Raw genomic sequence first — 26,579 nt, 5'->3', positions numbered from 1 at the left:
AATTCAAAATTATGTTAACATGAACTCAATTTTGTGTTCTTTTTCTATGCTGCTTCTGAATTAACATTCTCAACTTGTAATTAATTTGCCATCACTGTGTTCATTTCATTATTAGTAGATTTTTAGTTTAATTCTAATTGTTTTTCATTATCATTATCATTATTGAATACATAATTATTTAGCATATATGAGATTCTGCTTTTCAGTGTAATGTTTTTTATGTGAGTTATACTTGAACTCAGTTTAGTGAAGCTTTATATGATTGTTGTCATATCTGAAAAAAAAAAAATTGTTTCAGGAATTTATCAGTTAATGTTTTATTATTTCATGTGATGTTTTTTCTTTTTTTTTTTTTTTTTTTGTGACCATTGTTTCACTAGTCAACTATGTATTATTCTTAGGAAGTATTGTTGATGTGTGTGTACAGTTTTTTTGTTAGATTTCTAATAGATTTTAATCAATATTATAAACTTATTTTAATAAATGATTTTGACTTTATATTTTTAATGTATACTAATTTGATATTATATAAATTTTTAAGAAAATACTCTATGTCATGCACACAGGTAAGATATATAGATATAGATATCCTCAGGTTAATAAAATACTACTCCTAGTAAATATAGTTGTATAGGCTAAACACCTTGTAATAAAAACACATGAGATTTAGATCCCATCAATTTTACTCTTTTGGATTATGCCAAAACTTCCTAGTATTTTTTAACAAATACAGCAGTACTACATTGTAAATTTATAATACAATGATTAGATTTTGTGTACTGAGAAATGAGAGATTCTCCCAACCATCAAAAATGTCTGCAAGTGGAGAGAGTAATCCCAGCAGGATTTTGAGCATTTCTAGCATCCATCATGTTCCTAACTCTCTCAGAATCTCCAAACCTACCTGCTGCAGAGAAGATGTTTGACATAAACACATAATGTCGCCGTATCTCCTCTCCGTCTCCATTATCCTCCTCGCCCTCTCTCCCCATCTCAACGTCGCCATGGAAGCTGCACTAAGCGTCCTCACACCCCAACTCTACCCCGTCTCATCCATGGCGACGCCCTAGGGCTATCTTCTCCGCTTCCTCCAATCTTGCCGCCACTCCCCAACATGTCGATCAAAGCTCCGTAATGCTTGATTTCGGGTATAATCCCATAATCATCGACCATTTTCACCAGTACTCAAGCCCCTCGGCCACCAATCCATCATGACTGCAACACAGCTCATCACGCTAAGAAACGTGATGCGAGGGATTTAGGCACGACACCCTTGCTCTCCTATCTTCGTAGCAATCAGAAGCTTCTCCAGCCATTCCATGCATTGCAAAGGCAGATATCATTGAAGTCCAAGAGCCAAATTCTTCCTCTCATCATCAACTTCCTCGAATATCAACCACGCGCTTCCTATGCTACCGCTCCTCGGTATGCATCGATCAGGCAATTCACAACCCGAACATCCAACACATTTAGTCCACTTTTCTCTCATAGCCATGAATCATCTGGCAAAACTCGGCGACCCTACGTTCCATATGGATGGGAAAACCGCGAGGAGTCACCTCGTGGGTTGGATCCCTTCGTGCGCAACCATCATCCGAAACAAATGTAAGGCCTCGTGAAACCGGTTCAGCTATGGTGTACCCGTCGATGAGCCCGGTCCACGAAGCCACATTCTTCTCTGTGGCGTCAAAAATAGCCCTTGCAGCTGCAATCTCACCCCATTTAACAAACCCCGGTCAGCAAAACATTCCAAGTCACCATATTCCTGCCAGGCATTCCATCGAACACCTTCTTTGCCTCAACCAAATACCTAGAATCAGCATACATGTTCACCAACGCGGTCTGCACATGGACGTTGCTATCCAAACCCTGCTTTAGTGCTCAGGGATTGGAGCTGGCTCCCAACATCTGTTCTCTTCATATTCGCGCATGCTTTTGATGAGATAGGAGTAGGTGATACTATCAGAAGAGGAAAGGGCTCCTTTGATTGCGGAGATGTTTGAAGAGAGAAGAGAGAGCATCTTATTGGGAATCTAGTGAGTGCGTAGTGCTTGGTCATGGAGTTCCAAAGAACAAGAAGGCTAATTATGCTGTTGACAGGCTTGGCTTTGTGAGGGAGAAGGTGGCAGTGGATTTGCTGAATGCCGCGGCGGCGACGACTGTGCTTGTGGAGCAGGGAGAAGACTGTTGTACTGGTTTTGCCTATTCGACATTTTATCGAACACTTGGAGGCCATAATTCTTTATGATCTCATGCCTGAAAATAAAAAGCGCGAAATCAAGCCCTTTTGGTTTAGGATTGAGCACCTTTATCAATACAAATATTCAGCTGAAAATATATCAAATTCATTATTCAAAGGAAGTTAACAATTAACGTATAACGTATGTTCGCTAAATATTTTTTTTCCGAATTTTCTTCTATGCATTAACAGTCGAATTTCTTCCATTTAAAACTTTGAATGATAGGATTCCAGAAGTTAGTGAAAGGTGAAGTTATGAAATGGAATAGTTATTGAAAGCTGGGGAATTATTACCTTGATTCAAAAGAAAATTGAAGCTCGAGTCTCCAAGAACTCTCTGCCTTTCTTTTTCGCCCTCTCTCAGTAACGACAGTAAAAAATTTAATATGAATAGTATAATTTTTTTCTTTTCTCTTCCATTTTTTGTAGTTTCATTAATTCGTTATTTTTAGATGGTATATTCTCACAAATTTCTCATCCAGTTTTCATCTAGATTGTTATGCTTTCTCGTTCCAAAACACTAATTACTTAAGTTACATATTTTGACTATTGTTGATTAATTCTATTCTTTATCTTACACAGTTAACTAAATTAATAATGAAAAACCACATGCATTAATAATCTCAGAATAATTACTAAACATTAGTTGACATTACTTCAAAATCCCGCTGATTGATCAAATTTAAATAATTCTATGTAGCCCGTTATATTTTAAAAAAAAGGTTCAATTTTTATTTAAAACTAGATCAAATTTAAATAATTCTATATAGCCCGTTATATTAAAAAAAAAAGTCAATTTTATTTAAAACTAGTATCACCCACGTCGATGCGATCCATTTCTTTTATTTAAATTTATTTCTGTTTGTAAAATGATTTTATAAATTCTTAAAATATCGTTATATAAAATCTGAAATCATAAATATATAAAATAAATTATTACTTTAATTTTTTTATTTTAATTAAAAGAATATCAAATTTCTTTCTTCTTCATTTCTCATTTGATTTGTTTACTATTCTACATCAAAATTTATTTATTTAAATTGATAAATTTTCAAAAAAACACATACTTATTTAAAACATTAATTAGTTTAAATTACGGTGTGTAACTTAAATAAAAAAATTAAGAAATCTCATATATAACTAATTAATAAATATATAAACCAAGAGCAATAAACTTGTGTAAATAAGAGTATATTCTATTAACAACTTTAGTAATCATTTGATGAAACTCATGTATTGAAATATGTAACTAAACTCATGTATTGAAATATATAACTAAATGAAGCTTTAACAAATTAAACCTACTAGAATTTTGCGTCCTCCCAGAAATTGATTCTTTTTTGTATCGAACTTCCTCTAACATGGTCAAGGTATGTTGTTATTTTCTTATCAGCATTTAACATAAGTGGATCCACCGGAAATGATGCTCTCAAAGGGATGAAGCAAACATCCGACAGAGTGCAGTGGCTTGGAGAACATCCTTATCAGATTCAACCCCCATAAACATATGACTCCCTATAAAAATGAAACTGACCATTATAAAAGTAAATTACTATGTACAAAGTAAATTATGAATAACAAAAGGGCATTTATTATGAACTCCAACAAAATAACTAAAGAGTAAAGCCAAAACCGGTCCTGTCATTTTACGATTTTGGTCCTAAACTTTTTGATCCTGGATATATGAAACTTTTATCTTTTGGTCCTCCGTCAATAGTTGTTAATATTTAACGGCAACGGATTTAATTGTAATTTTGACCAAATTAAGTATGTTAATTCTGATTTTTAAGTCAATAATTATTTTCATAATTATTTTAATAATATATCATATTAAATACAAAATAAATAATATTAAAAAACAAAATACAGGCTAAGCTTCGAAAGCTCATTGGAATGCTCATTCTCTCACTTCGACTTCAACGGCCGTTCTCCTCTCTCACTTCGACGCGCCGTCTTCACGCGACCAGCGGAACGAGGCTAAGCTTGTTGTCGTCTATCCCTAGTTTATTGTCCGAACGAAGAAACCCTAGATGGAGAAGGAGAAGGAGAACGAGAAGGGGAGGGGAAGGGGAAGAGCATCCGCTCTCAAAATCGAATCCGACCGAGAATCTACCTCAAGCGCCGTCTCCTACCGAGAACTGACTAACCACCATCTCCGACTCAAATTCCACCACCTGCCTCTCAAAATCTACCGCAACCACGACCTCCGACTGAAATTCCACCGCTTCCACGACGTAATGTATGGGCCCCGACCGCGTATCGTGAAGGTGAAATTTTGATCACTTTCCTGCCTTGGCGACATCGATCTCTCACTCAAAACAGACAACTCCCACAACGCAATCACCGAACTTAGTTGAACAAGTGGATGAGCGCCAAGATGGAGAAGAAGCACGGAGGAGGAAGGCAAGAATAATCGGATAAGTGGTTGTGAGAAGGCTATATATGGAGCTTTATGTAGGCCGAAAAGGTGTTGTACAGTTGTAGTACTACTTTGGCTCAACAAATTTGCTTTGTATTGAAATTGGATTTTGTATTACTCGTTTTCATTAGTATAAATAGAATTGCATACTACTTTTAGGATATAAAATGAAAGAATAGATGATGGATGGTGGAAATATAGGAATATAGCAGAAATATTTAGGCAATGACGGGAAGAAATGAGGCATTCACCATCACCATTCAACATAGTGTTTGTTGCAAAGAAACCAGTTGGCCATCTTTTGCATTTGATATGCCCCTGGTGTGCATAACCTTTACTTGTATTCCTCTCGATAAAAGTGCTCAAAGAACTATTAATCATTGTCACGCCAAAGATTGCCAAATACATATCTTACTGCCAAAAATTCATACATTATTACCAAAAGAAAGCCAAAAAAAAAACACATACATTAATGCCAAAAGAAAGCCAAAAAATCCATTCATACGCAAAAGAAAACCAAAGAATCCATACATTAGTACCAAAAGAAAGCCAAAAATTCATAGTATACATAACTTCACTTCACATTCAAAATACATACCTTACTGCAAAAAAAAATACATACATTACTAAATCCATAAAATTCCATACATTACTAAATCCATTGATTCCAAAGAAAGTCTTTACATAATGATTCATGCCAAAATACAACATTACTTCAACGTCAAGATACAAGTCAACATCACAATAACAAAGAAAGTAAATCCATACTTCACAACACTAGCTAATTTCTGACGGCTGATTATTGTCATCGATTGATGCCAAAATCAAGCTTAAACGGCTCCATCGGTCTCGGCAAATGTCGGCAATGATTCCACATCATCGTCTTCTTCAATTGGTTCGATTGGTGAGCACCACTTGAAAAAGTGACTCCTTTTCCTCACAAACAAAGTAGAGTTTCCCCTTGTAGGTTTGTCATCGCTTTTGACGATACGAAGTGAAGCAAATTTCTTGCAATTGCAAGACTCGTACCGGAATCGCAGCTCAAATCGACCGCCGCGCTCTTGCCGGACCCTTTGCTGAAAGTTGAACGCTCTATAACTAGGGTTTAAGTCTTTGAGAGGAAGATAAAGAAAGATGAAAGCTGGAAGATGAAGATGAAGGCGGGAAGATGAACGCTCCGTCGAGTTGAGGAAATGAAATAAAGAACCCTAATTCTATTATATATTTATGATATTAAATTAATATTTATTAAAATAATTAGAAAAATAATTATTGACTTAAAAAATCAGAATTAACATACTTAATTTGGTCAAAATTACAATTAAATCCGTTGACCGTTAAATATTGACGGAGGACCAAAAAGATAAAAGTTTCATATGTTCAGGACCAAAAAATCCAAAAGATAAAGTTTAGGACCAAAATCGTAAAATAGCCATATGTTCCAGTTTGCCTTTACTCATAACTAAATTATAGAAATTTAGAAAACTTGATAATCTAAAGAAAAAGAACTCGATAAACTAATGGAAATGAAAATATACTTTTCTATTCTTCTCTGCTTAATGCTAAAGGATTACAAATATTTATAAAGAACAATATGCAATAATAATCAAAACCTGATTCTGCTTGATTAAGGCACACATTTCCACTAGAGATTGATCAATTCTCTACGGTATCCTAGAGGCTAGAGTTAACCAAAATCATCAATGGACATTCTACGTTCATAAAAAACATCAACTTGACCTAAATTTCATTTCAATCCATTGGAAAAGAGTCTCATATAATAATGGCAATCAATTAATAAAAAAATGTTAATTCGTGGTTGGAATGAGATTTTCACCTGGCTAAAGTCGGTTGCCCTGAAACGTTGAATAAATTATTGAAAACCATTATGCCACTAACTATACCACTAATCCTCTAATTATAGAAACTAAATAACCAACTCTTATCCACTAATTATAAAACTAAATAACTTTAGTTTGCGTAATTTTACTACTACTATTCATAAAAAAAAAAAACATTTATATTTAAATAGTAATATCTATTTTAAAAAGCATTTTCCTAATTACCCCCAAAATTCACCTTATTTTTCTAAATACTCCCAAAACTCCCCTTTTATATATTGTATACGTGACATCTTGGGGCATTACCATCCACAATCATTCTGACCAGCTTGGAAGTTGAATATCAACAAACCATTGTCACAATGAAAGTCATGGATGTCTAGTTTGCAAGAATTAGTTTTGTGCATGGCAAATGACAGTCATGGTTATATAGTTTATACTCCCTCCGTCCGCCATTAGGAGTCTTATTCATAGACGGCACATGGTTTAATAAATGTTAAGAAAAGTGAATGGAAAAAAGTTAGTGGAATAAGGGTCTAACATGTATATATTAGTTTTAAATGAAATGTGAGTGGAATGAGTTAGTGGAAGGTGAAACCCTACTACCATTTATGGTAAAAGTGAACCAGGACTCTTATTCGCGGACGGACTAAAATGGAAAAACGGGACCCTTATTCGCGGACGGAGGGAGTAAAAATTAATTTTTGAGTACGAAATTCCTAGACGTTTAATTATGTCGTTTTGCCTGAACCCGGGACGGGCAGATTGTTTCGAAAAAATCACTATAAATCTGTTTGAACCCGCACCATTCCCAAAATCCCTATCTTCATCGAATTCGCGGACGGCATGAGCCATATTACAAGTCCCAATTTATAGTTTGAAATCAAGTATACAATTCAAAGAATATGTACATATAGCAGTAAACAAAACTCAAGGGGAATCTGCAGCTACCAAATCACTATAAAGATGACCATCTATGTCCGGAACAAATCCCTTTTCCATCATTTCCTCCTTAATCACATCATAAGTAATCCTGTTTGGTACCAATCCTTTCTCCAGCATCTCATTAAGAAATCTATTCGCCTCTTCAAGCTTCCCCTCTGCGAAAAACCTTTAATCAGCACGTTATATGTCACAACATTTGGCCGCTTCCCTTCTTTCTCCATTCTTTTCTTCACCCCCAAAGCTGCCTTCAGGCTTCCCTGCTTGCAGTAACCATCCATCAAAGTATTGTACGTAACATGGCTCGGATTCAGACCCCTTTTACACATTTCATCCACTAACCTAACCGCCTTCCTGGTTTCACCGCTCTTGCACATTGCGTCTATCCTAACATTATAGGTAACTACATCATATCTCAACCCCTTCTCCTCCATCTCACTCAGAAGCTTATGCCCTGCTTCCATCTGTCCATTGCGATAACAAGCACCGACCAAACAATTGTACGTTGATACACTGGGAGAAACCTTGTTGTCCAACATAAGATTGAATATAGCTACTGCTTCTTCCAAGTCACCCGCTCTGCAGTACGCATTTATCAAAGCGTTGAATGTCAGTACGTTCAATGCAATCCCTTGGCTTATGATATTATCGAACAAGTCCCTGGCTTCCTTCAACATATTATTCTTCGAATATCCATTGATTAATGTGGAATGAGTAACAATGTTTGGCTCCACACCTACTGTCACCATCTCATCCCTTAAACTCAATGCCTCATCGACTTTTGCATCACCACAGAGGCCATTAATCAACGAGTTATACGTGAGAACACTTGGTCTCACACCCTGGTCTTTCATTTCCTTGATAATCCTTATACCGGCAGCCACATTGCCATCCTTGCAAAATCCGTCAATAAGAATGTTATACGTGATTACACTCGGAGAAATCCCCTTCTCCACCATATTCTTCAACAGTGCATCAGCTTTGTACATTCTCCCCTCACCGCCCTCTTGCAGTAGCCATCAATCAAAGTGTTGTAAGTAACCACATTGGGTGCCACACCATTAATACTCATATCCTCCACGACATCACGCGCCTTGTTCAACTTTCCAGCCTTGCAAAGCCCACAAACTACCGTGTTAAACGTGATCAAATCCATCCCAATCCTCCTCCTAACCATCTCCTTATATGCAAACTCCACATTTCCAGTCCTACCATCTTTCACCAGCGCAGCCAACAGCAAATTACACGAACGCACAGAAAGCTTAAACCCATAATCCCCAGCCCGCATGAAACCCTCAAATGCTAAATCAACCTTCCCATTGCTCACAAGAGCCGATATCAGCATATCAAATACAACTATATTTGCGCACGCGTTATCACTGATAGTCAAAAGGGAGTGACAAAACGGGAGATTGAAAGGGCTTCTGCTTGTTTCGGAAACATGTGGAGTAAAGACCGAAGCTTGGGGTACTTCTTCTCATTCGCTAGCAAGATAAAAAGTCTAACGTGATCCTCAATAGAGAAGGCGGCCTCGCATCTCTTTTGTGACCATTTAAAGAAGGATACAACGAGGTCGGTGTCGAAATTATTGAATTGTAAGAGCTGGTGTAAGAAATCGGCATGAGTGGAGGATTGAATAATTGGTTTGAGCTCCGACCACTTTGGCGGGAGATGGTGGATGCAATTCGGGACTGGAAATTCGGATCAGCAAGTGTATGAAGGAAGAGACATGGCTGTGAAAAGAGGCGGAACATCGAAGCGAGTACGGATATCGATTATGCTAGGGTTTAGATATAACGATCACTTGCAGCTCTTATGAGCGTTTGGCCTTGGGCAGTGAGGGCAGAAAGTTATCCAATTAAATACATTCTTTCGATCCTTAACAACCATAACACCATTCTCTCTTTATGAAGGGTTCATGGTGAAAACCTCTTCTAGCCAATTATGGAGCCTGCAACAAACACCAAAAAATAGACTTAGTATAAGAATATATTACTCAACTGCATCAACTGTATGCACGTAGTTTTACTTTTACAAGAAGAGATGGAAAACAGTAAAGAATAACTCAAAAGCAAGACATTTGGCAGTGTTTTCCACATTGTCGTCTACAATGAAAATCCATTACCAGCCAAAAAAACACAATATCTCACCATTCACGTAAATAATATTTGAATTAGTTATTTCTGTTACTTATCTGAAAGACACCATTATGATTTTTTGGGATATTTAGATGTAAGTACTCCACAAATTAATCAATTTTGTTTCATTTGGTTTAGTATACAAGCACTGCATAACTGTAAAATGCCCCGAGGTGCTGCTTGATCCGTTGATAACGCATACAGAGCTGCTAAATGAATGTGTAAAAGGATGTTGAAAATTACTACTGTAGTATTATAAATAGGAAAGAAAGGTGCATGATAGTACATTCATACTGCACTCTGAAAAATAATCAAACTTTAAAAAAAATTATTTTGATTCATCCATATCTTATTCCTTTTCTACTCAATTAGGATTATAATTTTGATACAAAGAACAATAATATCAAATAATTGACCATATTTCATGAACTTCAAAGAAAAAAACCAACTGATTTCAAAATATAACGAACTTTCTTCAAACAGTTTGACTACTAATATGCTTGGATGGGTTTTGCTCACTACACAAAATTCATAATTAGCTCATTGATCGTGATCTAACAAAATAATAATTTTTCAGTTTCTTGATAAGTAGGCCTAAACTCCGAGAGAGAATGGTTGAGATATTCTATATTTCCAAGGAGATGTTTCATCATGCTTGCTTAACAAACCAAGTATAAAAATTACAAATTCAGGTAACCGCCAACTTAAAACCTTAAAAGTGTTCAGCCTCATGTAATCACACTTCAAGACTAGATATTTATTTCACAGACAATGTTTACTAATTAATTCCTAGACACATAATTAAACTCAAATTAAACATGATCCAACAATTTGGAAAAAATCACCAAATTGGGAGCTCTAAATATCAGTCCCTATGGTTCATGACCGGTTCATGTTTTTGAAGTCAACTATCAAGGAAACAGAACAAAATCACTAAGTCCTAACTCCTATAAAGCATATCATTCGGCCCTTCTAATCTTTGGCATGTTTAGGCCATTTTTGAGCAATAGCACTTCATATATATTTAACTTTGACCACCACTTAGGGTTTCAGACCTCCCCTATTTTACAGCACAGACATTTGCCAAACAATCCCACTAACTTTACACCCTAACATATCATAACACAATTACAGATTTACTGGAGAGTAGAGTGACTACAACAGTTTCAGAATCAAACAAAACTCCCAGAATTTCAGGTCCTCAAATATTCAATTTAAAATCTTGTCACACTTCATTAATTCCCAAATAAGTATAAATAAAATCACTTCATGTAGATTCAATCCTAGCTAAAACCCTTCAATTTAAACAAAACCACTTCATGTAGATTCCGGTCAGGGAAACGACTGGGGAGTGGTGAAGGGGCATATATATACCTTCAGTTTAAACAAAATCGAACATGTCAATACAAATCACCAAATTGGAAGCCACGGTTTTTATTCTCATTCCAGGACTGAATTTTAATTAAAGAAATTTCTTCACGCAGAAGGGAATGAAAAGGTAGAATTCTTACCTGTGTATAAAATCGAACGGGTTGAATCTTCAACTGAAATTGTTCCTATTTAGTAATGTCTGAAGAAGATAGAAAGTGGAAAGAGTAGCAATGTGAGGTGAAAGCAACGAGCGCCGGAAAATGGCGGGATGATGGTTGGCACTTGGCACTTGGCACTTGGCAGCGAGCTCAGTTTTCTTTTCTGCTTCCGAAAAATAGCTTAATTGGGCTTCTTTTTCGAAATTAGTTTCTAAATTTATGTTAACTAGCAGATTGTTGCATTTCAAAATTTGAACCCCAAGCCCAATAAATATCTAGATTTAAGTTCAAGGTGCTATCAACTTATTCTCTCTCATATCTTTGATACATTTAATAAATTTAATCATTAAAAGAAATGACACTTCAGAAATGAGAAATTACGGTTTTTGTCTATGCTTATACAACGTTCCTACTTTCGAAAACAACTAAATAGATATTTTTAAAACAATTACTATGAAGAATATAATGGTGAAACTAAAAATAAGGACCAAATAGTCTGAGTTATGAAACAATAGATTAGTACTAATAATTATGTTAGTAAAAATGTAAAATAATATTGTAATTTATTTGGTGCATAGCGTAGTACAAATTTATTAGGTGAAAAAATGAGATAATCGCGACAAAATATTAAAGAAGTTAACACTATTGAAATTATGCAGGTAGTCTATGTGCATATTCCCGCAAATCTGAAATAATACATGATCTTGAATCCTCTTTTAATATTCATGGATGTCAAATACCCGATACTTGTTGGCTATCATATCACTCGATATTTGAATTGTTAGGATTAATAAACTATATACTCTATTAAAATATTATTTGCCATTTGAGTAGATTAATTTTTAAAATTAGAAAGTATATATTTTAATCGGATGAACTAAAAAAAAGAGTAAATTTTTTGTGGGACGGAAGAAGGATATGTGAATTGTATAAAAAAATACGTAACTTACTAATGAATGAATAGTGAAGGAAATGATTATTTGCAAAGTTAATAGTAATATTACCATTATAGGCATATTAAAATGGATTCACTATTGGCTCTGGTGTAGCTGCCTTAACCTCCAACTCCTATATTTATTAGTTTACTCTATATTTATTAGTTCAACCACCACCAAGAATATTTATGCATCCGTAATGGTTATACAACTATTCTATTTTCAGTAAAATAAAATCGTTAAAATTATAAAAGTAAGAGCCATATCTGAGAGATTGAGATGGATTTATTTGGCAAAATCAAAAATGTAGTAGTATACGTGATAGGTATTCAAATACTATTCAAAATTAATTTAGGAGTACTACTGTAATAAATATCCATAAATATATTAATATCTTAAAGCACTTGTCATCATTAATTATTTTATCCACTAAAATAAATATAATCTCTCATCTCCATTCAAATTTCTGTGGAAACCTAAAATTATCAAACTCTATTGCATTGCAAGTTAAAAAAAAAGTAAAAACTACTCATACATTCCTTCACCACCAAAATTTTCCCCCAAAAATTATCCTCCCAATTTTCAAATCCTAGAGAGATAATCAGCTAATTTATCCGACGATGAGGCCACCGAAGAGGCCGATCCAGTCCCTGGCGGCGTGGGTGCGGCGGCAACCGTCGAAGGTGAAGGCGTTTCTCGCCATTATCACCGGCATGACGACGCTCTTTACCCTCCGCGCCATTGTGAACGATCACGATAATCTATTTGTTGCAGCGGAAGCTGTCCACTCGGTTGGAATTTCCGTTCTTATTTATAAATTGATGAAGGAGAAGACATGCGCTGGTACGACGTTTTCGTTATTTTTTTTGTTATATGCTTTCAAGTGTGGAATTGGCGCATGAGGAACGCATTTGGAGCGTTTAGAATTGATGTTTCTTACGTTTCTTTTCCCTTTCCCATGCGAAGTAGTTGCAATAGGGTGAATTTTTTGGATTTTTTATATACGTGCAAATTCTCATCCGTGTGTTGATTGAGTTGAGGGTTAAAATAGAGCCTTTTCCTGAATGCAACGTGATGATGCTATTGATGTTCATCTTCTTATCGTTATATTATGATGCTACTGAAATGTTTAAAAACTAATTGTTCCATGTTTCTAATTTGTTCATCTTTTTGTCGGCATTCTTTTACCTGAAAAATTAATAAGAATATCTGCTATTGATTGCAGCTGCGATATTATAAAAAATTTAAAAAAACAAGAAAATGTTACGAGCTGTAATTTTGCTCAAACTCTATGCTAAGTGTTGATCTTTTTTTATTGTTTGAAGCTTTCAGATTCAGGTCTCTTTAGACTTCAAAAATTTGTAGTTATTTGTTGACAACTATGTGCATTTAAAATTTTCCATTGGCTTTGTGTTCTAAACTTCAGTCGATGCTGATTCTCTTCATTTATACAAATTATCTTGTCGCAGGGATTTCACTCAAATCACAGGAGCTAACAGCAATCTTTTGGCTGTTAGATTGTATTGCAGCTTTGTCATGGAATATGACATACATACTTTGTCGACCTGGCTACGCTGGCTACTACCTTGTGGGTTATTTATATGATCAGATTTAAATTGAAGTCAAGTTATATGGAAGATAAAGACAATTTTTGCTATACTATGTGGTAAGCCATTTCTAGAATTGTTGATGTGTTCAATCAACAGCTTGATTAGTACTATAACTCTACAGGGATTATCATTAGTAACTTCATTAAGTAACTTTATCTTAGCATTTGTGATATTTATGGAAAAGCCAGTTTTCTACGTATTTTCAAGAACATATTTTTACATTTGTTTTTTCACTCTTCAGTCAATGGTGGTTAATGTTACTATCTCCATTTTTTTATTGAAGTCATGAAATCTTTCAAAACCAAGAATAAAGATTTTTACATTTGTTTTTCCACTCTCCAATCAATGGTGGTTGATGCTATCTTTTTCCAGTTATTTTTTAATTGAGATAATGAAATCTTTCTATTTCTCTGTTCAGGAAATTTTGGCTGATTTAGTTTCAGCTGAAGATCTGCATGTGTGCTCTTTACTGCAGCTGTTAGCAATTCTGACCTCTTTAGTCTTTATAGGCTTATCTTACCATTGACTCCCTAGTCCTTAGTCCTTTGGGAGTTGTTTTGTATATGAGGAAGAGGATTCTTTCTTGAAGAATTCTTGTTTGTAGCTTAAAATAAGATTGAGATTCACATGTCTGATAGAATAACCTTTTGTCATTTGTGACTGTCCTCAGGATATTTCTTTGGCCTCCTTACTAATATTATGTAAATGGATGTATTTTGAGCTTCCCGCTATATTTCACTGCCTTAATGAGCCTAGCATAAGTTTGAAGCTATTGAGACAGCTCCAATTCAACTTGGAGTTTCCTCCCACCTCTTTTGTTGCTTCATGTTTCCTCATTGATATTTACTCCTTTATGGTTTCATATTTAGCTACTTAGTGCCTAGAAAAACTGTAGTGATCATAGCTTAAGAAATGGAACATTGCTAAGTAGGAGTATAAATTAAACTATCATATTATTCATATCCAATGTCTGTCTATATGTAATTACATGTTTGTTCAGTTTTTACCATTCACCTTCTGAAAGAGATTCTCATGCTTGTGCAGCTGGCCCCTTGTGCTGTTTTAGCTTTAGTAATTCACCCAACTACATCACACCACCTCATTAACAGGATTTTCTGGGCCTTCTGTGTCTATCTGGAAGCTGTTTCCGTGTTACCGCACTACGTGTTCAAAACACAAGGTGAACTTCTTGGGAAATGCTACCCTGTGGCACATTGTTAGATTTGTGTTGTGAGTTTAAGATAGAATGAGATATTATCACTCTAATGTTTGGTTTGCAGTTGTTAAACCCCTTTTATGCTATTATTTTTTTGCATTGGGGTTTTTCGAGGTTCTTGAGCTGTGCTCACTGGGTCCTTCAGGTTTTATGCTCAGACTTGCCATTAGTTCAAAGTATTTCATTTGGTTCTTATATAGCAAAATCCGTGCCCAATCTTACCTAATTACTCATTCGTTACATAATTACACCCCTGGCCTTAACCTTTAGTTCATATGTGTAGCGTTTTTTTTTAAATTTGTCTTAAAAGTTAAACCTTTTGTGTTCCATGAAGTAAAACACGTTTTTTATGACAATTTCCATCATCATCATCTCGCCCAGTTTCCCAAGAATCCTCTCTCAGTATGTGGATTTTTTACAAGGTTTCAGTAGGAGTATAACATTTGCCCAATTGTATTTGGGGGTTTTGGGACACAGTCACCCCCGTGGCACGGGGTTAGGGCCCTTTTGGCCATAAATGTTCTTATTTCTGAAATTGTTCAAACTTTCATTCTTGCCGACTTTTGCTATTACTATATCGAAAGGTTGCACCCCTTTATCATTGCTGGTGCGGCGTGTTTATCTTCCCAAGTGCTTTAAATTTGATGCAAATCTTGGTTCCCGCGGGTTTTCGGTTCCGTTTACCCCTTCCTTCTGGAGTGGTCTAACCAGTTGCTCGGCTTCTCCCGTTGTCTTTTAGTGTTGCTTATTTTGGGGTTTTAACAGAAATCAAGGGGTTGCAACAAACTGGATATCAAATTGACTTAACTAAAGTTTTTTTGTTACCCCATAATTTTCTATAAGCCATCACATGCAAGCATGTTTCGGTTCTTGAAGGCCTTTTTAGCTGAAAAATGTGGTGACTTGCGGAAGGAGAAAGATTAATGTCCATATTTAACAATTATCCAAAGTTTAATTTTACATAAGTTTAGTTTAGTAGAGTTCTTTTTTTCTTTTTATTAGCTCTTGATTGTTCTCATTTGTGCAAAATGGATTTAAAATTTTGACTCGAGCTATTTATGTGTCATTTTTTGCTTTCAGTTGTAAGAGATGGATTCCTACATGAAAATTGGGGGCTTTTGCTTGATGTTGTAAATATACGAACAAAATATTTTTGAATTTTTTTTTTTGATATAAAAGATTAACTTGTTAATTTTGGTGCAAAAACTTTTTTGGACAAAAAAAGATGATCAATTTAACTTTAGTCGAATATGTAGACTTAATAGGTTGGCAGTTTTAAATTCAGAAATCTAGTTTTTCATCAATATATTATTTGTTTAAAAAAAAAGGAGGGGGAAGAGGATTAATAAAAAAAAAATACATTTTTCGTATTTCCTGAAAAACCAAGAAATCTGTTCTTTTTTTTGAGAAAGAGTAACTTTGTGGAAAAAGTTATCAAAAATCCCAAAATACTTCCTCCTCCCTATAAAAAAATTTTTGAAATATAATTAGCGAAGAACGAGGGGTTCATCTAATTAAAAAAAATCACTAGAACTAAAAATAGACTAATTTTAAGGATGTGTCAAAATAGACAGAATGTTTATTTTGATGGGATGGATTAAATATAAAAAGTCACAATAAATTCCACATCTTCATTTGACCAGACCCAGGCCCAGTCATATTAATTGGTGATAATTTTGCACTCCTAAAAAAGTTGCTTGATAGAACTTTACTTAGATTCCAAATTATCTTTTCCAACAAGAGAGTTGGTAGGTAATGATGATTTAAACATTTATTTAATGGCAACATAATTGGTCTTGATAAAACAATTACAAACTTTAGTTTAGTACAGTCGTATTGCACTTTGTCTATCGTATATGCGCTATAAAGTCTAAACAATAAAATAAAAAATCTACTAACTAGTAGCACCAAATAATTGAGTCCAAGATGATTTTTTGTTTAAACAATTGATATTGAAATTTTATTCCGTACTCGTCTATTCCAAGAATATCCAGCAAGTCTCTTCTTTTATTTTATAAAATTTGCATCACGTATGTTCTATGTGACACTTAAAAAAAAGAAAATCAAGAAATGAAAATTAAACTGCCACTTCATGAACATAATGACCACAAAAGGATCCTAAAATCTAGCATGCGTATTCCTATACTTCCCTAAATGTTTATAACCTTATTATAGTAGTTATAATAGTACATGCATATATAAGTGGGTGATTGAGTAAATTCATTACCTCTCAATAAATAGGCACAAATCTAGAATATTGGTTTTTGTATGATTTACAATGGTCATAAAATGTTTACTAAAATTTAATACTCCTCCATCCCAAGTTCACAACTAAGTTGAGTCAAAACTTTTGGCATGATTAAGAAATTTTGCTGAAAAAGAAAAGAAAGGAATAGAGTAAAAAAGATTGAGAGAGAGTAAGTATATAATTGATAAAGTAATAGTGATTGGATATTTTGATATTTTGTTTTTGTCAAAAAAAAAAGAAATAATTCAACTTAGTTAGGACATTCAAAAAAAAAAAGTAAGTAAGTATAACTTAATTTAGTTGGGAAGGAAGGGTATATCATGGTTATCTATTATCATGAAATGTGCATCATTTTATGCATAAAAAAATACTCAGTGAATTTTATATTCAATCTGAAAAGAAAATCTGTTATCATTAAATATGCATCACACTTGTTGGTTTGCCACCTTAAATTGAGTATTTTATATAACATCTGAGAAATACTACTATTGTATTCACCTGTATTCAACTTCATAATTTATTTATAAAAATGTAACCAATAAAATGGATACAAAACTAGTAATAAGACAACTTTGATTGCAATTGCCTATTGTGTGCCATATAATTGCTGTAATCTAATGGCTTGAAAACTATTTAGAAGAAAGCAACATATGTAAATATACCTTTGCCAGCTTTTCATTTACGTTAAAATTCATATCAAAATCACACCTCTTTATTCAGACATTTTCCTAATCTGATAATCAAAACCATGAGTTTATTCGAAAAAAAAATATTTTCTTAAAATAAATAATTGTTGGTTGGCAGAATCGAGATTTCCAGAAAGAATACAGCTGTGAGTTGTGAAGCAGAAATACAAAAGTCAGTTTCAGAGCTACTGTTACTTTTTATTCTATAGTGCTCTACAAAATGGATGTTTATAATAGGGACCCCTTGATGCTAATAATTTAAATATTGGCCTTTTCCTATTTTCTGATTTTTTTTATATATGATTTTTAATTATGAGTGATTCTTATCATGTTATCACCAGCTTCCTATTGGCTATCATCATTGTTTCAATTTTACCTCTTTTATCTATATAGGGATAGGGCCATTTAATGATGGACGGTGCTATTTGCAAAATTTAATGTATCATGGTTGTCAACTTGTCATCTAAGAAGAAAGATAATAGTGTTATCCAGGACAATCGCCCCAAATAAATCTTATACTTATAATTAATTAAATTCACTACTTATGGAGTACGTATTTCATGGAGTATTTATCTCTCTATCTCCTATTTATTTCTCATCCGCCAGTATAATTGCTCCATATAAGATCTGCATGAATTTTAAGAAATTTATAGAAAAGTGGGTTAGACATTGTAGTATAGAAAAGTGGGTTATCCATATTTAATATATCGTGAAACTCATTTTTATATATTGTTTTTTCAATCTCTGAATGGAATGAATTAATGAAGTATACTGTCTTCTTACAAATATAATAAAATAAAATAAAACATATTATAAAAGATATTCTAAAATAATAAAATGACATTTAATAAAGAAACAAGAGAATGGTATCTAGAAGATAATTGATGCTGAGAGTCACATAAGAGTATTGCGAATTTTTTTTCCACAATGAAAGTGTGATTTTAAGATTAGGCATCAAGTTGATAATGCTAGTTTTTTCACATGAATGAATGTATTATCATCCACACATATCTTGTAGTTAGGAAAGATTATTATATAATTTATATGTTGGCAAAGACCTCTTTTTTTCATTTTCACACTTCTTGCATTAAATTTATTCTTTTTAGGGTGAATGATAGGAGTATCTTTTTTAGGTGTGTAGGGCAAAACGACAGGCTAAGTTTGGCCAATAGTTTATTTGCATGCATGAACTCTCCCTCCCCCCTCTCTCTATATCATAAATTTAGTCCTATAAATACCCTATTTTCTATGCAAGTAAACACACCCAATACAATACACAACTCTTCTTCACATAAAATCTTCGATGGCAATTCCCAAATTTCTTGTAGCTTCAATCTTTCTTGCTCTTCTAGCAGTCCATGGAGTCCAAGCACTCCAATCCAATCAAGTGGTAACACGTTAAACTCCTCTAGTATTTTCTTTCATTATTATAGTCAGTGGTAACATGTTAAACTCCTCTAGTATTTTCTTTCATTATTATAATTTGGTTGATATTACTTCAGATGAAATATAACGAGTACAACACAACACGCTCATAGTCCCAATCTATCTTGTATCTTAACATAGCACCCAACTAAAAGTCAACCTCCAACACTCAACACAAGCACAAGCTGATCAAGACTCATTTGACCATTTTCCAAATATTTATCAATTATTGATCATATGTTTTTATAATCTCTTGGCAGACTAGCAAAGTTGCACCAGAAGATGCATCTTCCTCAAAAATTGGTAAATACTCATTTTCTCACTATTCTTGCACAATTTTATGTCTACCAATCAATTAGAAGATGTTCATATATCCTTTACAAAAATCAAATTTGTTCTGTACTTCTTTTGCAGATTGCAAGAGTGCTTGTGCAGAGAGATGCAAGCTATCAAGCAGGCCAAATCTATGCAAGAGGGCGTGCGAACTTGTTGCGCCGGTGCAACTGCGCTCTCGGGCACATACGGGAACTACGACGCCTGCCCGTGCTACGCTTCATTGACCACTCACGGCAACAAGCGCAAGTGCCCTTAATTGATCACGTCGTTCTCGACGATAAAATTCTCTTTATATCTTGAAATTCCACTTGTATTAATATGTTTATTTTGTATTTTTTTTCCTCTTCTTATCGTATTCATATTCCTATCGTGTGTAATTTGATTGTAACATAAAATAAATAAATAAAGAACATGCATGCGTGTAGCAACATTTGTTGTGCACCTTGTTCAATCTGTGTCCCAACAATATCATGACCCTTTTAATTTTAATTTTTTTTCACACACTTCATATAGTGAGACTCTAGCAAGGATCCCTTCAAAGGTGATGCGGGCCCAAACGCAAGGATCAATCCCCACTGCTCTTCTCCCTCCTTCTCCCCCTGTCGCTCGCCTCCTCTAGAACGTACTCCAACACGTAAACGATTGTGTTGCTACTGGCATTGCCGTAATCGGCCAATGCCTTCCTGCTAGCACTCAACTTCCCCGGCAACAACGCCAATTTTTCTCCATCCGGTTCAAAATAGCCGGCCCCGGGGTGAACGGCCCAAAACAATTTATTATAGTCCATTTTAACCTTAGAGACTCCCATCAACTCATCACAAAAACCTTGCACATTGTCCTCAATGATTTGGGGCAGCTCCCTGTCTAGCCTAAAGCTTATCCCTTCCTCTGTTAGCCTCCCATCTATTATCTTCTCTGTATCGGGCAAGAAGCGCTGCAACGACGAATGCAACTCGAACAACGGTGTCTCACTCCCACACAAGGGTTGGTCCCTATTATGACAGCTCCGGCTCCGTCCCCAAACAGAGCAACTCCCACTAAGTCATAAGGCCTATTGGCATTAGGGGGCCGATAGCCTATGATGGTGGTCTCAGAGGTTGCTAAGAGCACACGGCTACCCGGATTGTTCTCCGCGATATCCTTGGCCACCCTCAGGCCCGCCACCCCACCAGAGCAGCCTGAGAAGTAGAGCATGACTCGTTGGGTATCGGGCCTGAGGCCCAGCCCCTTCCGTGTAGAGATCTCCACCTGGCAAAGCGGGCCTCGCTGGAGGACACGTAGACCAAGTGGGTGATGTCAGAGGCCGCCCGCCCCATTTCTCGATGCAAGACTTGGAGGCAGCGATGGCCATCTCTGTGACGGCCGGGTTGCAGATGTCGAGGCGCTGCGTCACCGTCGGAACCCCTTCCATGGCCAGCTCGGGATACTGCGCTAGGATCTCCTCCGACATCACCACGTACCTCGTCTTCACCGAGGTCGTCTTGCCTGAAAAGCAACACTTGTTTTTATTGAGGGCCCACCATTTCCCAAATAATATCTCTAGTGTCACATCATTCATCACACCAAAATTGATATTCTTTTATAATAATCACAGACATACATTTTTTTAATTGATGAATGAACACTACTCGAACACACTTAATAATGAGAGGGAGAGGGAGAGGGAGAGGGAGAGAGGGAGAGAGGGTTATACAAAGGCGGACAAGCTTCTGCTTGAGATCAGGATCGTGGCGATTGGTGATTTTGAAGTAGGCATCGACCAAGAAATCTTGAAGCACTAGCTGGTGAGGCAAGGCTTTGCCTAGACCAAGAATTATGGCCTTTTTTGAATCAAATTTCTTACACAATTCACCACTTCCCATCGATTTTTAATATTTTCAAATTTTTTTACTCACTTGGAGATTGTAACAACAAGGCTACCGTTGTATATATAACACTAGCATCGAGCTGATTATCAGGTTTAAATCTTGTGATGGTTTCAATTTTTATGTTGGATTAGTTTAAGTGCAAGAACTTCGTGACCTTTTTAGCAGGTTATTTGGTGGATATTTGGTTTGGAACATCAAGAGGCATCCACGCAAAAATATAACTATATTGCATGATTCCAAAATTTAAATCAAGTTTACGAAAGGAGTGAGGTGGGGAAATATGATTTCTAGACCACACTATTTACTGAGATATTTTTATCAAATTCAAATGGACTAAAACATGTGAAAATTGAAATTGAGAACTGCAAATCATCACGTGTTCAAGCAAGGAAGACATAAAAAAGAAAAAAGCTTAAAACTCCTACGTACCTAGTAGTAGTAATTAGGAGTAATAATTACTACTAGAACAACATAAAATCGACCATTGAAAAGTCTAGTAAATAGTAAGACAATATCCAATTCTAGAAATTTTCATACATGAAAAATAAATTATTTATAGATAAATAAAATGGAAATAATTGCACGTTTACATAACTTTACGAATTTCCCATGCAGCCAAAATTCATACAGTTTCATGAAAATTAAGGGTGTATTAAAGTATAAAATTACTACTCCTTCCATATTCTTTTTGTATACATTACTACATTAGTACTAAAATTTAATACTGTAAATTACTATACGTCAATGGCTATTTTAGGAACTTGAATTAAAGTACTTTTTTTAAAATCCATAAATAAACTTAATCAATTTAAATGTGCAAGATATTGGGCCATATTTGGTTTGGGCCTAGACATAGTCCAAAATCAAATAAAGAAACTCAAATGTCCCACTTTAAAATTTCCAAATTTTCAGGGGCTAAGAGTAGAAAATGTTAATATTATTAGGCCCTTCGTGTAAAAACATAAAAATATCAATCAATCCGGCAAATGCATACTGATTTCCCCGCTCATGGGTTTAAGGCTAAAAATTCCGAGCAGATCGATCGATCCCGGGAGAAATGGCGATGATACAGTCGTTCAAAGCGGCAGCGAGTCGAATTTGTCGGCCGCTGAGCACCGGATTGCATTTTCCCCCTCGCGTCGTCCATATCGGCGCCGCCGGGGATGCGGTCGTGTGCGGCCGAGGGAAAGAAGACGAAGAAAGGAAAGCGATTCAAAGGCTCGTTCGGGAAAAAGCAGGCCGAAAAAAGGGGAAAAAAATCGAGAGGATCAAGGATAAGATCGAGGGGCCGAGGTCCACTCCTTCCTCTCCCTTTCAATCATCTAGATTCTCGCTTTAATTTTTCGCTGTTGTTTTCAAATTAATGTACATTTCCATGAGCTAAAAAGGAAAAAACAGTTTCATTTTAACTGATTTTCTCAAAAAAGCTCATATTGAATCTAGATTCTGTTAGTGTTTTGGTTTGATTTGATAATTCGATGATTCAACTGGAACCAAACATCATCCTGGTTATTTCGTAATTGATATTCATTATTTTGCTTGATGAGCTGATCATGTGCTAAGCTTCAATAAAATTTCAAAAAAGGAATAAACTATTTAAACTTCTGCAATACCATATTCCCACTTTCATTGTTTCTGAACTTTCAATTATTGCTCTTATGGCTGTTTTTTCCGTTTATTTAGCTTTTTTATCACTGATATTTTGCTAGAGATTTGGGAGATCATAGATTTGGTTAGTCATTGTTTGATACTAGTCTGCTCCTTTAGGAAGTTTTACGAAGACTCTGGTGTTTGTGTTATATGGGCGTAGCGTGCTTCGATCATCTAGTTATCGATTATCTTTCAACCTGATCACCTGAATAGCAGGGATGCTTCCTAGTGAGGAAGTGTTGGGACATATTGAGGTGTTGGGATTATTTGGGCTTAGCACACGCTTAGGGGTTAACCATCTAGTTCTCGTGTGATTTTTATGCGTTCTGCATCCTTGCTAGTATCTCCTTGATTGAGAATGATATGATGGTTTGTCTCCCCATAAACGTTTTTAGCTTCTTTTTTTTTATCTCGAAAGAAAGAGCCAAGTGTGTTTACTAGATAGTAATACTTAGAAAATGCCTTCACTGAGACTAGTTGCAAAACTTGCAATGGTGCTAATGTATCAATTCCATGTCCTTTTTAGCTGCATACTTTACTTTTGCAAAATACTGTGGAAACTTAGGAGCTAGTCACATGGGAAGTTAGGGCTGTGGCTGGTTATATCTTACTGGGATGGATTTCTTATTGTGAATATGCCAAAAGTAATAACAAATGCAAGTACCTAGCTTGGTCCGGATATAGCATTTAGCTACTTAACATCAATTAGTTGGGGAGTTGGCATAGCCCGTAAGATTATTCAACTTGGTCTTGATATCGCATGTAGCTACTTAACTTCAGTTAGTTGTGGAGTTGTTGACATAGCCCTAAGATTATTCAATTTGGTCTTGATATCACATGTAGCTACTTTAGCATCTGTTAGTTGTGGAGTTGTTGCCATAGCCCTCAAGATTATGCAGCTTGGTCTACTTATCACATGTAGCTATACTTAAGTGGCATATACGAGATGTCAAGTTTGAACATTGATTTGCAGCTGAGAGAAATTTGATCTATTGCAGCTGTCAGTTCTTTTCATAAGTTATGAGGAAGAAAGTTGTTAGATGATGCATACTAACTATTTATTTAAATTAGTACTACTCCTTATTTGGAGGTAGATTTGTTTTCATATGGGATATGGGGTATGTTACCATCTGCTCTTTCTTTTAATTTTGCGTTTGAAGCTTTGTTACTCTTAAGAAGCTTAGGCACGTTGGATTTCCTTAGGCTATTTGTTTCTTGTGCAATATGGCAACACGCATGAAAAACCATTTAGTGTGAAGATCAGTGTGATACTATATAATGCTTCGACAGAATTTCGTTGGCAAACAAAAGGAGATGTACTCCCTCTGCCCCATAGAAAAATTAGGCTATATTTCTTTTTGTTTCGTCTGTCACATAAAAACAATCCATTTCCATTTATATAAACTTTTCCACACAACAAACACTACTTGGGCTCCACTATGAGAAATCATTATTAACAATCTAACAAAAACAAAGGGTATGCATATGTTAAAATTCATAATCATAGCGAGTTTGCGTGCATTGCAGTTGGCAAACATCCATTAAGAAAAGGGTCAAATTTGACGCACATACCCTTTCTCTAGTTCCCTTAAGAAAAGGCCAATATTCGCCAAAAATTGAAGGCTACAGTCTACAGAGCATATGCAACGGAGGTGCAACTTGGAAATATATGACATCCCAAGCAACAAGCATTGGAAAATTGACAATTGCCAGGGAAGGGTACATTTTAACATTAATAAAACAAGTGCAATCTAAAACATATCATTGATAACAAACTGAGCATTTATTGCAAACACATGTTATAATCATCTGTCAAATGCATCATTGATGACAAAAATGAGATGATTATTGCAAAACACATGTTATAAACATCTGTCATCCAGATTTCAAGGAAAGAGTCCTGGTTGAAAGTTACAGACAGCAAGCTTCGGTGAGTTTTCCAAACATGGAAAGAAACAGGCAGTGATTATCCAACAAGAATTTAACCACGTCCAATTTTGGGAGTCACAACTACTCAAATACAAGAATGATCATCAACATCTCTTTCTAAAGAAAAATCTTAAATTGAAAACCACAGACCACAAACTAGAACAGAACTCGCCTCCTATCATGATTTGTGGACCTCCAATCTGCAACATTAGTCATTAAGATCTCATCAGGACATCATGATAACTATGGCCCGGCCATTCTTGTGTGCCTCTCAAAGAAAGAATAGGTGGTGTGGGTGGTGCCGTGGTGGGGATGGGGTTGGGGTTTATAAAAGCAAATGCCCAGACAGAAGGAGGAATGTTACTGATGTTTAATTCATGTTTATTGCAACCTTACTACCATAGTAATAGGAATGACAGAGTTGATGAGAATAATGATATCAAAATACCAACCTTCATTTATTTCAGAGGATGATGGATCCTCTTCATTCACGCTCTTCCATGCCATAGTTGTGTATAATCTCAATCTGCATTAACCATACAGCAATATTATGTCACAAGTTGCTTAATCACTTGAGCGTAAGTCTTGCGATTACATGGTATAATAATTGCATACTCTTGTTTGTAATTTTTGGTATAATGCAAACAATACAAGTGAATATGGGGGCATAGAGCCAAACCAGGCATCATAATGAGCTATCATCTCATCCATTCAGCAGGCAGACATCAGTGCACTTATAACAGAAAAAAAGGAAATCTAATGCATAAAATAAAAAATAATAATAATACTAATACTAATACTACTAAAAACTTAGTTTTCCTTTAAGACCAGTCAAGATCAGTGAAAAGTTAATAAGAAAACATGTACTATTATTATTATGTAAACACTACTATTAATCAATCATAGTAATGCACCGAATGTTAACTGAAAATGCCGAACTGGAAATAAGTTTTCTGAATGCAGAAAAGATAAGAAAAGAGAAAATGCAAACTAAATAAATAGCCTATGAACTAAATCAAGCCAAGTAGTAATCAGTATTTGATCAATTACCCCTGGAGGTGGTGCCGGATTCCTGCAGAATTTGGAGCCACCAGGTGCCAAGGAACTGTAGAAAGGAAAAAAAAATTGTGAACCATCAAAAAGTAAGCAGCCTAATAATTAAACAAAAAAAGATAGTTACTACTTAACAGACTGATATAACAATTTACTAGTATCATCCAATAGTTTCTTGAGCCCTCCAAAAGGCAAAAGATTATGCTAGCTTCAGTTAACAAGGAATAGACATTGCTCACAAGTTATATGAATGCACCGACTAATTCAACTTGCACCTAGATACTCAACATGGTTGGGATTTTCCCCAATGCTCCTATTTTTTTGCCATTTGATACAAACCATTACATTTAGTACTATGCTATTATCATCTTTAGCAGCTGGTTTACATGACACTATATTAAATCAACATTCCAAGAAAGACATCTAATGCAACTGGTTCCTTCTCTCGTGAAGAACAAATAGCATTGTAAGATATAATTTCTCAATCTGTTCTCATGCTAAAACTGTTTATATGA

At 35.3% G+C, this 26,579-nt stretch overlaps 1 long non-coding RNA gene and 5 pseudogenes across 1 annotated transcript; 2 read left to right on the top strand and 4 right to left on the bottom strand.

Annotated features, from left to right (window-relative positions):
• Window positions 1-695: 695 nt before the first annotated feature.
• LOC125187642 lies at window positions 696-2,213 on the bottom strand (annotated as a pseudogene).
• A 5,111-nt stretch (window positions 2,214-7,324) lies between these two features.
• On the bottom strand, window positions 7,325-11,274 carry LOC125187641 (annotated as a pseudogene).
• Window positions 11,275-12,656: 1,382 nt separating this feature from the next.
• LOC125189365 lies at window positions 12,657-15,508 on the top strand (annotated as a pseudogene).
• Window positions 15,509-19,062: 3,554 nt separating this feature from the next.
• LOC125191009 lies at window positions 19,063-20,015 on the top strand (annotated as a pseudogene).
• Window positions 20,016-20,049: 34 nt separating this feature from the next.
• On the bottom strand, window positions 20,050-21,446 carry LOC125189364 (annotated as a pseudogene).
• Window positions 21,447-24,927: 3,481 nt separating this feature from the next.
• On the bottom strand, window positions 24,928-26,129 carry LOC125187292. The gene is made up of 3 exons (XR_007170591.1): window positions 26,062-26,129; window positions 25,464-25,537; window positions 24,928-25,211 (listed from the first exon to the last, which is right to left on the bottom strand). It is a non-coding gene; the product is annotated as an uncharacterized LOC125187292 (long non-coding RNA).
• Between the last annotated feature and the right edge of the window lie 450 nt (window positions 26,130-26,579).

This window comes from Salvia hispanica, chromosome 5 (genome assembly GCF_023119035.1).
Source record: "Salvia hispanica cultivar TCC Black 2014 chromosome 5, UniMelb_Shisp_WGS_1.0, whole genome shotgun sequence".
NCBI lineage: Eukaryota > Viridiplantae > Streptophyta > Magnoliopsida > Lamiales > Lamiaceae > Salvia > Salvia hispanica.
This window is presented reverse-complemented; position numbering and strand designations above follow the sequence as displayed.